This window comes from Muscardinus avellanarius (assembly GCF_963383645.1).
Source record: "Muscardinus avellanarius genome assembly, chromosome: 13".
Lineage (NCBI taxonomy): Eukaryota > Metazoa > Chordata > Mammalia > Rodentia > Gliridae > Muscardinus > Muscardinus avellanarius.
This window is the reverse complement of record NC_137799.1, coordinates 12,082,192-12,098,098: the sequence shown is the minus strand read 5'-3', so window position 1 is coordinate 12,098,098 and position 15,907 is coordinate 12,082,192. Positions and strand designations below refer to the sequence as shown.

General features: G+C 42.3%; 1 protein-coding gene across 1 annotated transcript in view; it reads right to left on the bottom strand.

Moving 5' to 3' along the window:
• The window catches only part of DENND1A (DENN domain containing 1A), a gene marked incomplete at both ends in the record, with an annotated part of 564,729 nt that overhangs the window by 535,335 nt on the left and 13,487 nt on the right, over positions 1–15,907 (bottom strand). The gene's annotated exons all lie outside the window — the stretch shown is intronic.

Below are 15,907 nucleotides of genomic sequence, written 5' to 3'. Positions count from 1 at the left end.
TATCTACCCAAAAGAAAAGAAACCAAACTACCAAACTAATGCATGTGTGTCTATGTTCATAGCTGCACAATTCACCATAGCCAAACTATGGAACCAGCCAAGATGTCCATCAACAGATGAATGGATTACAAAACTGTGGGATAGGTACACAATGGAATTTTACTCAGCCATCAAAAAAAAAAACTCAATTACATCATTTTCAGGGAAATGGATGGAACTGGAGGACATTATGCTAAGTGAGATTAGTCAGTCACAAAAAATAAGAAATCAGATGCATTCCCTAATATGTGAGAGTTAGGGAGAAATGGGTCATAGGAGGAACTCTAGATGAAAAAGGAAATCCTACAGAGGAGCAAACAAGACAACCTAAAGGAGGAGAAAGGAGGGGGGAAGAGGAAAATCTCTAAAACACACAATGTACTTAAACATACTGAAGTCAACCACTAAGCAGAGCAAGGGAGGGAGGGATAGGGAGAAAATGAGGTGGGAATTGGGTGGGGTTAAATCAGTGATGTGTACATGTCTGTACATACAAGTTTTTTACCCCAATATGATGACTGAATATAATGCACCAATAAAAATTTAAAAAAAGAAAAGAGAAGAAACAGGCGCAGGGCTGACGCAGAGTACAGCCTTTAAGACGTCTACCTCTAGGACCCAATTTCCTCATCTCTAAACAGAGCACTAAGAAAGATCTCTTCAGGTCTTACAACCTGTGGCTCTATCATTCCAAATCATCTTCCCAAATGGCAAAATACTAAGTTGTTTTTTAGGTATGTTTGATTTCTACATCAAAACATATGTTAGATCAATATAAGTGTCAAGTTCCCAGGTTCCAACCAGCAAAAGTTCTTTGTCCTGAACATCAATTCAACAAATAACACAAATGAGAGACAGTCACCTGTTTTAGGAAAATGGTGCTTACAAGGCAGGAAGAAAAAAGTGGCCCTCAGATAGACCTGCTTATTGTTTTATATGTCTAAATTCCAAGCAAAACTTATTCTGACAAAAGATTCCATAGGTTTAAAAACATAAGATGTTGCCGGGCGTGGTGGCGCATGCTTGTAATCCCCTCGCTTGGGAGGCGGAGACAGGAGGATCGCGCAGGTTCGAAGCCAGCTTAAGACACCCTGTTTCCAAATTTAAAAAAAGTACAAAAATGGGTCTGGGAGTGTAGCCCGGAGGTAGAAGGGTTTCCAGGAACCCCAGTACCACCAAAAAAAAATTAAAAATAAAATAAAAACACAAGATGTTCAAAGAGCAGCAACTGTGGTGGCACAATCTATAATCCCAGCGGCTCTGGAAGCTGAGGCAGGAAGATCTCAAGTTTGAGATACGCCTCTGCAAGTTAGGAAGACTTTGTATCAGAATAAAAATAAGAGGGGCTGGAGATGTAACTCAGTGGTAGAGTGCTCCTAGGTTCAACCCCCCAGCACAGGGTGGGGGTTGAGGAAGAGAGTGAGGAAGTGAGAGAGAAACTGAGATTCAGAGAGCATATAGGCAGACAACACAAAGCAAATATGTAAGACAGGTATGTTTATTACATGATTTCCCAATGAAGACACGAAGGCACAGATGAGGTAAAGCAGTTGCCTGGTAACAGGCAGTTAGAAGGCAGCTGCCACTAGAACCCGGCGGCTGAGTTCCAGAGTCCAGACTCCTAACTACTATGGTAGAACCCAGCTCACCACCTAACAGTGACAGAAACATACAAACCCCACGCTCCCCAATGCACAGAAGGAAAGGATTCTTTTTTAGAAAAATTAAATCATAAGCACAACAGGCAAGACCATTTGCAATTCCACCTCAGGGCCCTCGGCCTTACCTGCTACCAGCCCCTGCCCACCCTCCCTGCAATCACGGTCAGCTGAGCTTCCATCAGATCTCACCCGCTCGTGTACCTTGTGTCTACGTTTGCCATTTATGAAGCTCTCTGAGAAGCTAACTTCACATACACACTCTCAATCTACCCACATGGCAATATGGTGGAGGGAGGGAATATCTGCTGCATTTTACCAAAATAATTGTCCTGTAGAAATTAAGAATCAAACAGCTTGCTCAAAGACAAACACCTGAACTGGCAGCATGTGAACTCAAACTCATCTGCTCTCACTTTGAAGGGCATGTTCTTGATCACAACCTCCCTGCCTAAAATGTATCTATCTAATAATGACCTGCTCATTCAGGATGCATCTAGACGGCGCTTGGCAAGTCACAGCTCTGAAGAGAGGTTTGCTGAATGAGGGAGAGTGAATGAACGGAGGCCTCCTCCTCTCTGGGGCTTCTCTGCCGTGCTCCTCACATCACCACAGACTCCTTTCGAAGCTCTATTCTAAAGCCTCCCAGGTGGTATGCTATGCCTTCTACTTATTTGTGTATATTACCCACTAGACTGCCAACCTTGTTTCCCTTTATCTCTGTATTCCCAGGTCCCTAACAAAAGGCCTGGCTTTTAACAAGCACTCAGTAAGTGTTAACTGAATGAAATTCCAGGAGGGGGGGGGAGTGGGAGGAGAAAGAGGAAGGGGAGGGGGGAGGAAGGGGAAGAGGAGGGGGAGGAAGAGCAGGAGGAGGAGGCATGAGTAAGTACTCATGATTCATATTAAAACCTCTTTTTCCTGGAGAAATAAACAACATTCAGAGCTGTAATAAACCCAAATGTGTGTTCTATAAATATTTCTAGGTTTCAGATATCATCTGAGGCATCTAAATTTAACTCATTCAGCACATATTTATAAATAATCTAAATACATACAGATAATGGCTCTTAAGGAGCACGCAACCTAGTCAAGACGACAAAACATAATAAAAGTAAACAGGCAAATGTGAGCTGGTATAAGGAAATAAATGACTGGGTGCCAGCCACCTAATTGGTAAAATAAAATGCCGTGGTTTTGCAAAAAGACATCAGTCCAAGTTAAAGCCCTGATCCCGATTATCTGTGGACAGGATGCAATGAGGTACTTTCTAGTCAGTAGCAGAATGAGAAAAATTGGGCCAGTACTGAATGTCTTCTATGTAAAGGCACTTAATTCAATTATAAAAACTAGCCATAACCTAGCATCATGTTCCTTCTTTGTGGCATGGGAGGCGAGGGGGGGGGGGTACTAGAAATGGAACTTAGGGGCATTCCACCTCTGAGCTACATCCCTAGTCTTTTGTATTTTTTGTTTTGAAACAGGGTCTCACTAGGTTGCTGAGTCCCACTACAACGCTAAGACCAGCCTTGAACCTGTGATCCTCCCGCCTCGGCCTCCCGAGTGCTGGGATGATAGGTGTGCGCCACCACACAGGCTCCTCCAGCCTTTCTGATCTAAAAAGATTTGTTTGTTCATTTTTTGTGGTACTGGGGATTGAACCCAGGGTAGGTCTTCCACTGAGCTATACCCTAAGCCCCCACCTTTTTTATTTTAAAATAGTGTCTTGCTAAGTTACAGTTCACTATCCTTGAATGTTTAACCCTCCAGTCTCAGCTTCCCAAGTACTGGGATTACATACCTTACCCTGCACCCAGCTAAAAATGTGATTTCTTTTCAAAAGTCATGGTGACAGGAGGTAATCATTATTTTGTTGTTGTTGATACATACATACATACATACATACATACATACATACATACATACATACTGGGGATTGAAACCAGTGGCATTCTACCTCCAAGCTATACTGCCAGCCCTACTTTTTATTCTTTATTTTGAACAAGATCTCACTAAGTTATATAGGGCCTCACTAAGTAGCTGAAGCTGGCCGTGAACTGAGATCCTCCTGTGTTAGCCTCCCAAGTACTGGGATTACAAGCATGCGCCACCACACCTGCTTAGAATCATTTTTAATATGGTGCCACAGGATGTGTTTTCTTGTGTTTTGTTTTGTTTACTGGTTTTTACTAGTAGAAACATCCCAAACACTTGGGAACCAGTGAGCTACAGTGTTCAAGAGAAGCCTCATGAAGAGGTGGCCAGTGAGGTCCACACTGGGATGAACAGGATCTGGCCGTGTGGGTGGGTAGGAGAGGAGCTCTACGCAGGGTAAAGAGCCTGAGCAGAGCACAAAGGTAGCAATGTTCAGGCAGAACCTGAAGAACAGCAACCAAATCCGCCTGAATGAAACTTGGAAAAAAGGTTGCTGTAAATCCCATTCTGGCCACATGCCGGGCTAAGTATGCTTCTGATCCTCCACTGAAAACAACTATAAATAAAGAATCTTTTCCATCTTCTCAAATACACTGATGAGCTTGCAAGAATATAAGATCCAGAAAAACTAAGTGAAAATAGGAAGCTAGCAGAGTAACCAGAACACAAACTAGACATGGTCCAATGCAAGCTTCATTCTCCCAGTTTGATGGGTCTCAAGTAATACAGACAAAACTAAGGTTCAGCTGACAGTGGAATTATGCAAGAGACACCTCTCTCCCACTATTTAGACTGGATCTATGCTGAGCATGGTGGCACACACTCGTAATCCCAGTACTTGGAGGCTGATATAGGAGGATCACAGGTTCAAAGCCAGCCTTGGCAATGTGGAGAAGTGCTTGGGAACCTAATGACACCCTGTTCCCAAAGAGAGAAATAAATCCAGGCTGGAAACATAGCTTGGAGGTAGAAGGCCTCTAGGTTCGACCTCCAGTATCAATAAACAAACAAACTGGGCCTACAAGGATGATGAAGAAAGAAGCCCATCACATACATCTCACAAATTTCATCTGAGATTAAAAAAAAAAAAAACACCCATCTCCAGATTTAGCACTGACGAGATTTTTTAAAAGGGAAATATTCCTCCAAATGTAACCACAAACTGACCCTCACAAGGATTGCTGAATGGTCAAAAAGAAAAAATCTCAACCCAGAAATTTAAGTTGAAGTGGTCCCAAAATAAAAGTGGCTATAAGACACTAACAACAACAAAAAAAAAAAGTATAAAAGCTGGGAATGACGGTGCACACCTGTAACCCCAGTACTTAGAAGGCTGAGATAAAGAGGATTGCAGGTTTACGGCCAGCTTCAGCAACTTAGGCCCTCTTCAACTTAGTGAGACCCTGTTTCAAAACAAAAAATTAAAAAAAAATAGGGCTTGGGGTGTGGCTCAGAGGTAGAATGCCCCTGGTTTCAACCCCCAGTACCAAAAAAAAAAAAAAAAAAAAAAAAAAACCAGAATTCATGAAGCAGCAAATTGAGAAATCTAGAAAGTAAACAGTAAGTAAACAGTAGCAGGCAGACTAGAAGACTAGAGCTCAAAGTAGAATTCAAACTAGTGGGAGCTTACCATCCTTCCCTCCCTCATCACGCAGCATGGACTCAAGGTAGCCCCCAAACTGGAAGAACAGCATGGACAGAGGGCCAAGAGAAGCCACCTGGTTCAGGCTCAAGAAGAAGGAAAAAACCAGGGGTCTATGGGAACTAAAGCATTAAGGAAAGTATCCTTCCTCTCCAGAGGAAACTCGACCTTAAGATGAGGGGGAAGCGGGGCATGGTGGTGCGCACTTGTAATTCCAGCATAAGGGAGGCCGAGACAGGAGGATGGCACTTTGGACAGCCTCAGCTACTTAGTGAGGCCCTTTGCAACTCAGTGAGTCCCTGTTTCAAAATAAAGAATAAGAAAAATAGGGCTGGGGGTGTAGCTCTGGGGTAGAATGACCCTGGGTTCCATCCCTAGTACCGCAGGAAAAAAAAAAATGCTGGGGCAACCCCCTGTTCATTCCATTTCCTCTTTGCCCTCCCACTGCAAGCCCCAACAGAGTCATGGAAGGTGCACAGCAGAATAGGGATAAAGCCCCAACACTCTGGGTGGCAGGGCATTCTGGTCAGCAGGTAACTGAGGAGGTGGTAGAGAGAAGAAAGTTCAGGAAAATGACCATGAAATAGGTTTTAGAGAAGTTGGGTGTCGTGGCACAAGCTTGTAATCCCAGTACTTCAGAGGCTGAGACGGGAGGATCACCAGTTCATGGCCAGCCTCAGCAACTTGTAAGGCCCTCCGCAACTTAGTGAGACCCTGTTTCAAATTAAATAAAGAATAAAAAGTACTGAGGGTGTAGCTCAGAGACAGAATGCCACCGGGTTCAAGTCTCAGCACAGTTAAAAAAAAAAAAAAAAAGTGTTTTGAATTCCAGAGCTCAATTCTGAGCCTACTGGAGAGTTTCACTTGTTCTACATCCTTACCAACACTTTGATATTTTGTCTTTTTAAGTTTAAGTTTAGATATTCTACTGGGAGTACTGGTACTTTCTCATTGTAGTCTTGGGGGAGGTATTGCAGGTTAATTCCAGAGGCATTCTACTTCTGAGCTACATCCCCAGCCCTTTTTTATTTTTTGTTTTGAAACAGGATCTTACTAAGTTGCTGAAACTGGCTGTGAACCTGTGATCCTCTTGTCTCAGTCTCCCAAGTACTGGGATTGTAGTGTGGACCTCTGTACATGGCTTCATGTACTGAGGGATGGAACCCAGGGGCATTCTACCTCCAAGCAACACCCCTAGACCTATTTTTTCTTTATTTTGAAACAGGGTCTCACTGAGTTGCCAAGGGCCTAAGTAGCTGAGGCTGTCTTCAAGCCTTGATCCTCCTGTCTCAGCCTCCAAAATGCTGGTGTTACAAGCACGTGCCACCACGCCTGGCTATGGCTCCATTGTACTTTCAATTTGCATTTTCTTAATGACTAATGATGCTGAGCAGTTTTCCATGTGTTTGTTTGCTCTCAGTGTGTCCTCTTTGACAACGTCTATTCAAGTTTTTGGCCCATTTTCTTTATTTGGACTATCATATCTATTATATAATGTACAAGTTTTATATGAAGGCCGGAGTGGAAATTGAAATAATTGGTCAAACGTATGAATTTCTTAGAAGACTGGTTTGCCTTTTCATTTTCCTAGTGACATTTTTTGAAGAGCCTAAGATATTAATCTTGACAAAGTCAACTTATTATTCCTTGTTTGCTCTTTGTGCCCAACTTAAGAAGGTAAGCTTGACAGTATTTTATCAATAGACTGAAGGGATATAATGATATGGGAGGTATCAGAGATGACGCCTAGACTTCTGCCTTAGATGAAAGAAAAGGGCAGCAGCATACCACAGGGCCCATCTCCTCCAGGGATACCCAGGAGCCAGCGTTAAACCAGCTACCTTTCCTGGACTTCCACTTTCCCTGCACTCCCAACAGCACGCTCGGCTACTTGCTTGCGTCTCTTCTTTTTCCCTAGGTTCAAGTATTGAACCTCGCTTGCAATATTTGGTCTTAATTTACATGTTATCCTTCTCACCCATGCCAATAATTTCCAAATCTCTGCCTTCCCTTCCTGGCAATAGTGGCAGCCTGCAGTCACCGCCGGCCTTGCTGTGTGACAGGCTCCAAGCCTATCCTAACTGGCTCTGCGCACTGCTCATCTGCCAATCACCAGTCTACACTCACCCACATCCATCCTTCTTGACCTCAAGGCCAGCTCTCCTCCTGACTCACCGGTTTCTCTGGATGGAACTTTAATGCTCCCAAGCTGGAAACCGCAGTATTATCATTACCCTTCCCATCAGCTTCTCCTCTCTCCTCACATTCAATTAATTTAATAGTTCTCCAATGATGCTATTTGAAATGCTGGAGGCTTGGGAGCCAGACTAAGGCTCAAATATGGCCTTTTCCCAATTTGCATGAAAACATGTGGCAATATAATTTTAAGTTTTCCTACCATAAGTTTTTCTTAACCCTTCCTCACCTGCTACTCTCTGTATTTTGGAATGTAATATAAGATAGCACCTGATTCAGGGGAAAATGTAGTTTGAAGCTTAATATATAAATATTTCATAGTATTCCACAGAATACCATGACTTTAAGGTATTCCGTCACCTGAACATGTTTAAGCACCACTGAACTAATAATTTGCAACTTATATTCCTGCTAAATTGCTCTTTCCTGTGCAATGTGAAACTTTTTCTATGAAGGAGTCAGACCAAAGTAGGAAAGGTCAGACCAATTTGCCTGGGAAATATTAAGAAGTGAACCATCAGGATGCTATAAAATTTTCCCTCCTTAATTCTAGGCTATAACTATCTATCCTGTGTCACCAAAGAGAACACCAGCTTATAGGGAGAGCAGAAACAACTTTCAATGATGTGTAAGAAAGAATGGCTTTGTATTCTAGGCACAGCAAGGGAGATGCCCTGGGCTGCATTCTCCAGTTACATCAGCACATTCTGGATGCTTGTTCTCTGGTGATTATTAGTATTTACTCCAAAGACAGATAATAACAACATTAGTCCAAGAAAAACAACTATATATATATATATATATATATATATATATATATATATATATATATATAATCCCAGAGGATTGCTAAAGCCATGATTTGGAGATTATCAATTATGTGGAACCATAATAAACACAGAGGGAATTAAATATATGAATAGACTACTGACTATGCTCTCTTAAGAGTGAAACAGGGTCAACATCAAACTTCTTCACAGAGTTAAATGTTCACTTACTCAATGTATACTGAGTGTCTACTATGTGCCACATACTCCAGGGTTTAATAGTGAGCAAGACTCGGAGGACCTCTCACCTCACCACTCCATGACCTCAGGAAAGACAACGTAGTCACAGCCGAAGCCTGTGGACAAAGGCCGCTGAGTAAAGCAGGGGTGAGGGGATGCTCAGAGGTCGTTTGCCAGAGGTCTTTTTGAGCTGAAACCTACAGAATGAGAAGTCAACCAAGGGGGGGGGGGGGAGTGTGTGTGTGTGTGTGTGTGTGTGTGTGTGTGTGTGTGTGTGTTCCAGGTAAGACGTAAAGGGTGCTGAGGATGCGAATGGTGAGGTCAGACTAGCAGGAACATAGTTGTAGGCTCCAATTCCAGCTCTCCCACCATAACTCATGTGCTCACCACTCTGTCACTGATGCCCAAACCGCACCTTTAACCCTCCCTCCCTCATGAGCTTCAGGTCCAAATCTCAACTGTCCCTGGAAGATCCCAAGGATAGTAACCTCACACTTGGCACAACCCAAGTCAAACCAATCGCTTGTCTTCCAGAAAACGTTGACCAGTGTTTTTGTTTTCCTTCCACCCACCCCCTCCACGGCACTGGGGATTGAACCCAGGGGCTTTCTACTGCTCAGCTACATCCCTAGCCCCACCTTTTTTTTTAAGCCAGCCACAAACCTGTGATCCTCCTATCTCAGCCTCCTAAATCCTGGGACTGCAGACACGTGTCCACCTCTGTTTCCTTATTTTTAATCCTACTTCTGCTGTGTTTCTCTCAGTTACCCAGGCTACAGATTCTGGAATCAGCAGCCACCTGGTTGTGAGGCCCTTAATCACTAGGAAGTCATTTGGAACAATGGACATGAGCCAGGTCTTCAGTTACAGATCTAAAGAGATCTAACATTCACTTATACGTCAAAGAACAATGCCCATGGTCACCAATTCACCCCACACCAAAGAGCAAATCTACACAGGGCTGCCCTTGCTTGAGGGCACAGGAAAATTAAAAGACCTATTGAGAATCATGCAAGTGGGGTAAGGACATCATCTCTTAGAAGAATGCATCTCTGAAAAAGATTAAGGAAGGTGATTAGGGAAATCAGCATCCTTAAGTAGAAAACAAAATTAAATACAGCAATACCTTAAAATAGATAACATGATCAAGTAGGCTTATCCCAGAAATGTAAGACTTAAGATTTGAAATTAAATGCAATTCAGTACATTCACAGAGAAGAAAAAAAAAATCATATAGTCATCTGAAGAGATACAAAAAAGCATGACACAAATCAACACACATTTATGACACAAATCAACACACATTTATGACAAACACTCTCAGCGACCCAGGAATAGACAGCAACGTTCCAACCTGACTAAGGCTTACAGCTCCTTACTTTCCCCGTGAAAGACGTAGATGTATCATGTCTGTGCTCATTATACCTATTTACCACCATATCAGAGGTCTTACTCAGAGAAATGAGGCAAGAAATTAAGGGTATAATAAAAAAAAACGGACCCACGGGTGGTGGTACATATCTAATAGTCCAAAGGATCACAAGTTTGAGGCCAACCTGGGCAATTTAGGGACTGAGTTCAATCCCCAGTAACACACACACACACACACACACACACACACACACACACACACTGGAAAGTTGGAATAAAATTTTCATTATTCATCAAAAACATGATTGTGTACACACAATACATAAGAATCTACAAACACATTATTCAAATGAACAAGTAAATTTAGCAAGGTTGCAGGATGCCAGGTCAATATACAAATAACTATTGTATTTCTATAAACTAGTAAGAACTGTAGCCGGGCGTGGTGGTGCACACTTATAATCCCTGAGCTTGGGAGGCAGAGACAGGAGGATCGCACTGGTTCGGAGCCAGCCTTGCTGGCTTAAGAGACCCTGTTTCCAAATTAAAAAATATAAAATAGGTCTGGGAGTGTAGCCCAGAGGTAGAAGGGCTTCCAGGAACCCCAGTACCACCAAAAAAAAAAAAAAAAACTGTAAAACAAATTTTCGTTGCCAATAGTACCCAAAAAAAAAAAACAACGAATACTTACAAATAAAACTGACAAAAATTGTTCAGAGCCTTACATTAAAAAATACACACACTGCTGAAAGAAATTTAAAAAGAATAAAAAAAGAGAAGGCATCTTAATGGACCAGAAGAGTCAATGTTGTTAATACCAACTCTCTACCAATTAATCTAGATATACAAAGCAATTTCAATCAAAACTGTAAAAATTCACAAACTGATTCTAAAATCCATATGGTTCTGCCAAAGGACTTAAAATAATTAATATAATGTGGTACTGATGCAATGAAAAAAGCGTAGAGCAGACAGACACATACTCACCCACACCTGATTTATAAGAAAGATGCATGAGCCAGGCATGGTGGCACACACCTGTAGTCTCAATACGTGAGAGGCTAAGGCAGGAGGATAGCAGGTTCAAGGTCAGCCTCAGCAACTAAGTAAAGCCCTCAGCAACCCAGTAAAACTCTGTTTAAAGCCGGGCATGTAATCCCAAGTGCACGCTTGTAATCCCAGCATTCGGGAGGCTGAGACTGGAGGATCACGGTTCGCGGACAGCCTCAGCTACTTAATGAGGCCCTCTGCAACTAAGTGAGACCCAGTTTCAAAATAAAGAATAAAAAATAGGGCAGCAGGTGTAGCTTGGAGGTCGAATGCCCCTGGGTTCCATCCCCAGACCCGAAAAAAAAAAAAAAAAAACTGTTTAAAAATCAAGAATAAAATAGAACAAGAATAAAATAGAACTGGGGGTATAACTCAGAGGTAGAATGCCCCTGGGTTCAATTCCTAGTGCCACATTAAAGAAGAAGAAGAAAGAAAGAAGAAAGAAGAAGGAGAAGAGGAAGAAGAAGAAGAAGAAGAAGAAGAAGAAGAAGAAGAAGAAGAAGAAGAAGAACCACCACCACCACCACCACCCACTGCAACCAAATTCAGAAGGGATGGTCTTTTCAATGGTTCTAAGCTGGGCATGGTGGCACACGTTTCTAATCCCAGCATTTGGGAGGCTAAGACAGGAGGATGGAGGTTCACGGACAGCTCTCAACTACTTAGCGAGGCCCTTTGCAACTCAGTGAGGCCCTGCTTCAAAATAAAGAATAAAAAATTTGGGCTGGGGTGTAGCTCAGAGGTAGAATGCCCCTGGGTTCCATCACTAGTACTGTAATACATACATACATACATACATACATACATAATGGTTCTGGGTCAATTGGAGATCACATGGAGAAAAAAACAGAATTAACCTAGATCCATTATGCACATCATACACAAAAATCTATATAAAATTGGTTCAATCACAGGTCGACTGACTGATTTTTAGGTACTGAGGATTGGACCCAGGGGCACTCTATCACCATCCTTTTTTGAGACAAGGTTTTCCCAAGTTGCTGAGGCTGGCCTCAAACTTGTGATCTTCCTGCCTCTGCATCCACATCACAAACATTTTGTGTGTGTGTGTGTGTGTGTGTGTGTGTGTGTGTCTGTCTGTCTGGGGGTGGAACCTAGGGGCATTTGACCTCCGAGCTATACCCCCTTGCACTATTTTTTATTCTTAATTTGAAACCGGGACTCACTAAGTTGCAGAGGGCCTCACTAAGTAGCTGAGGCTGTCCGCGAACCATGATCCCCCGGTCTCAGCCTCCCAAATGCTGGGATCACAAGCATGCGCCACCACACCCGGCTACAAACATTTTATTTTTGTTTTGTTTTCTTTTGTTTTGTTTGGTGGTACTGGAAGCCCTTCAACCTCCGGGCTACACTCCCAGACCTATTTATACTTTTTATTTGGAAACAGGGTCTCTTAAGCCAGCGCGGCTGGCTTCGAACCTGCTCGATCCTCCTGTCTCCGCCTCCCAAGCAAGGGGATTACAAGCATGCGCCACCACGCCCGGCTTCAAACATTTTAAATATAAAACAAAATTTGGAAAAGAAAACAAGAAAAAGTATATTTGTGTCCTTAGGAAATTTTCTTAAACAGAACATATACAAAAGCAATAACACTGATAATTAGACTTATTAACTTCTGAACCACTTGCAGTGACACAGGAGGATTGCAGGTTCAAGGTCAGCCTCAGAAATTTAGCAACTTATCAAGACTTTTTTTTCCAAGGCTTTTTTTTTTTTTTTTTTTTTTTTGCAGGTCTAGGGCTGGAACCCAGAAGCATTTGACCTCCGAGCTACAAGCCCTGCCCAAATTTTTATTCTTTATTTTGAAACAGGGTCTGAGTTGCAAAGGGCCTCACTAAGTAGCTGAGGCTGTCCGCGAACCACGATCCTCCGGTCTCAGCATCCCGAATGCTGGGATTACAAGCGTGCTCCTCCACGCCAGGCTTTATATTTATTTTGAAATAAGGTCTCACTAAATTGTTGAGGGCCTCACTAAATTGCTGAGGCTGCTCTTGAACCTTCAATCCTCCTATTTCAGCCTCCCAAGTACTGAGATTATAGATGTACACCACCCAGCCGGGCCTTCAACACCCTCTTTCAAAATAAAAGAATAAAAAGGGCTGGGAATATAGTACAGAGGTAGTACAACTCTGAGTTTAATCACTAGTACCATACACACACACATCTGTTAATCAAAAGGCACTAGTAAATACATTAAAAGGACAATACAGCTTGGCAAAGATTTCCATACTACCTATGACAAAGTACTCATATACAACTACATAACAGATAACTGCTAATTAGTAAGAGAAGGTCAGACAATCCAGTAAAAAGTGAGGAGAGAGCCTGGCGTGGTGGCGCACGCTTGTAATCCCCGCACTTAGGAGGCTGAGCAGGAGGATCGCACAGGTTTGAAGCCAGTCTCAGCTACTCAGTGAGGCTCTGAGCAACTCAGTGAGACCCTGTTTCCAAATAAAATATAAAATAGGTCTGGGAGTGTAGCCTGGAGGTGAAAGCCCCCAGGTTCCACCCCCAGTACCACAGAGGAAAAAAGAAGGTGAGGAAATACTTAAACAAGCACATCACCAAAGAAGATACCCAAATGACCAGCAAGTGTAAGACAATGTGCTCAGCATCACTGGCCACGAGGGAAACGCAAATTAAAACCAAAGTAAGCTATTAATACATCCCATTCAGGGCTAGGATGGCTAAAAATAAAATGACCAGCAACATGAAGTGCTGGATGAGACAGTGGAGCTGCCTGAGGTGTAAATCACCACACCATTTGGAGAACTAAACATCCACTAACGCGAGGCACATTAATAAATTCCAGATAAGCAATTCCAATCCCCGGTATAAACCCAACAGGAACACTTTTGTTAAGTGCTAAACACACATTAGAATGTTCATAGCAACTTTATTCACAATAGCCTAAAACAGGAACCAAACTAAACGCCCATGGACAATAGAATGGATAAATTGTGGCCTATTAGTATAATGAAATACCAAACAGCAATGAAAAAGTACAAACCACAGTTATGTGTAACAAAACAAACACATTCTACAGACACAATGTTGACTAAAAGAAGTCAGATACCTGAATACAAACTGTAAGATTCCATTTATATGAAGTTCAGCAATGGGCAAAATTGCTACAGTGGCAGAAATCAGAACAGTGGTTATTTCTGAAGAGGCATCAACTGGAGCAGGCAAGAAGAGGTTTACACTGTATGAGAGATATCCTACACCTTGATCGAGGTGGTGATTACATGGATATACAACTATAAAGAATTCATCAAGTGAAATCCTTAAAAATCTGCATATTTAACCTTATGTAAGTGAAGAAAACAGTAAGAATACAAGTTTAAGAAATACATAATGAGCCAGATATGGTGGCACACCTATAGTCCAAATATAGGCAGCATTATCAACACGATCAAGCCCCAGAACACCACCAAGCAACCAATTCCAAAATGGCAGAGAAACAAAGCTGGTAAGTTCTGATCATAAAGGTAAGTTTTGATCTTTTTTATTTTATTTTATTTTGGTGGTACTGGGGTTCCTGGAAACCCTTCTACCTCCGGGCTACACTCCCAGACCTATTTTATATTTTTATTTGGAAACAGGGTCTCTTAAGGCAGCACAGCTGGCTTCGAACCTGTGCGATCCTTCTGTCTCTGTCTCCCAAGCGCGGGGATTACAAGCGTGCGCCACCACGCCCGGCTAAGTTTTTATCTTTTAAGGAGGTAGAACTTAAGTTCCTAAGGCCAGGCCTAGACTCCCGAAGGCACCCAGGCTCCCACATGGGCTGCATAACAGAGGTGTCCATCTGCCAACACGAAGAAGGAAGTCTTTGTATGACCCTGGCTGTTCTCTGCACAGGGCTGGTATGTTCTTTTGCTATTTTGTACAAATACATGCAAAATAAAAAATTTTAATTCGGATATGAAGCAAAATAAACAGTATAATTTTAAACTGAGCAGATTTTTTTTTAAATAAAATAAAAACTGGCCGGGCATGGTGGCGCACGCTTATAATCCCCGCACTTGGGAGGCGGAGACAGGAGGATCGCGCTGGTTCGAAGCCAGCCACGCTGGCTTAAGAGACCCTGTTTCCAATTTTTTTAAAAAAAGTATAAAATGGGTCTGGGAGTGTAGCCCGGAGGTAGAAGGGCTTCCAGGAACCCCAGTACCACCACAAAAATAAAAATAAAATAATAAAATAAAATAAAATAAAAATGTATATGGCCCTGATATGCTCCTTCAAGTGGAAAGAAAATGTTATTCTAGCACCCTGTCCTAATGGAACTAAATGCTTATATTTAAATATTCAAAATATTCTACTTTTAGAGTTAATCTGAGAATAAATCATGAAAGTCTTGGTTCTTGTCATGAATCAAAATTTAAAGAGCCATATAAAAGTAAAAGTTTAGCTGAGAAAAGGTACAAGAGCAAACTATGGCAATATCCCTCATTACAGAGTGTGGAGTCAAGACACGTGGTTGAAAGTGAACATAATAAACACATTTAAAGAAGTTTAGAGAATAACCACTATAAGAATTAAAGTGCCAGGCGTGGTGGCGCACCCTTGTGATCCCAGCACTAAGGAAGCTGAGACTGGAGGGTCACCATTCGCAGGCAGCCTCAGCTACCGAGTGAGGCCCTCTGCAACTTAGTGAGACCCGGTTTCAAAATAAAGAATAAAAAAATGGGGCTGGGGGTGTAGCTTGGAGGTTGAATGTCCCTGGGTTCCATCCCCAGACCCACAAAAAAAAAAAAAAAGAATTAAAGTAATGTCAACATATAAAACACTGGACAGGGGCTAAGGATACGGCTCAGAGTAGAATGCAGGCTAGTATGGACAAGTCCCTGAATTCTGCAAAATATAAAAACAAAACCGCTAGACAAAGAAATGAGAAAAATACTATAAAGAGACTCACTTTTCAGAGAGTCAAAAGATACTGCCTAAAGGTAATTAACAAAAGAGATTTATCTAGGGTTATGGGCGAA